Raw genomic sequence first — 1,022 nt, 5'->3', positions numbered from 1 at the left:
GCCAGCAGCGAGCTGAGCCCCAGGGACTCGGGGCTGCCGGGCAGGTCGGCTCCAGCGCGGGTCCCTCGGGGCACCCGCCAGGGGGTGTTCTGCTTCCAGGGGCTTCCACCCCTCCTTGGGGTCAATGGGCATTAGCAAAGCCCTCCAGAACTGCTGAGTGCTGTGGAGAGGGTCCTGAGCGCAGGGGGTTGGGACTGGCTGAGCTTTAAGGTCCCTTCCAACCCAAAGCAGCCTGTGCATGATGACTCTGTGAGATGCCGCTGCCCCTTTCCAGGCAGCCTGGTATCCTGAGCTGGCTCCCGGCCTCGCGCCACCAGCACCCAGCAACACCCTGCCCAAAACCCCCCAAAACAGGCAAAGCAGCTCTTTCATCTGAGATCTGGCTCCTGATCTCTCTAACCAGGGGCGACAGGAGCTCCACGGCAGCCATCCTGCCTTGAAAGTGTCTTCTGAAGACACCGACCTCAGAGCCATGAATAATGAGATGTTTTATTTCAGTGACTTATCTCCCGTCACTGAGGCTTCAGCATTTGGGCCTTAATGAGTTGCCCAAGGCCACATAGCAGGCGAGGGACGCACAAACACGATGCTCCAAAGGGACCACGTTCGCTTCTCACCCACTGCCCCCCCGCTCCCATGGCTCTGCACCACCTTGCACGCACACTGGTGTCAAGGAGGGAGAAGCTGTTGCTGAGTTTCTCCCACCCTCCTCCACGCAGTTCCCACATTTTTTAGCCAAAAATTCCTCTTTTTTTTTCAAATTGGAAAACCTCCCTTGACTGGAATTCAATTGTTCAAGCAAAAAAAGCCTCGTTTCGCCTGACACCCCTAACTCAGAGTGGGCAGAAAGCCTCGAGGGGGGAAGCAAGGAGCGCGGGGGGAGGCAGAGCCCGGATTCCAGGCGAGCGGGATGCTCCGCACGCACGGAGCCCGCGGGCTGGGGTGATCCCGCTGCGATCCCTGCGTGTTTGAGCGCACCCAGCCCTGGACGCTGCGGGGCCGGGGCAGACCTCGCTGCGCAC

Source organism: Nestor notabilis, unplaced genomic scaffold (genome assembly GCF_000696875.1).
Source record: "Nestor notabilis isolate BGI_N333 unplaced genomic scaffold, ASM69687v1 scaffold21448, whole genome shotgun sequence".
Classification (NCBI taxonomy): Eukaryota; Metazoa; Chordata; class Aves; order Psittaciformes; family Psittacidae; genus Nestor; species Nestor notabilis.
Note: the sequence above shows the minus strand (reverse complement) of the source record.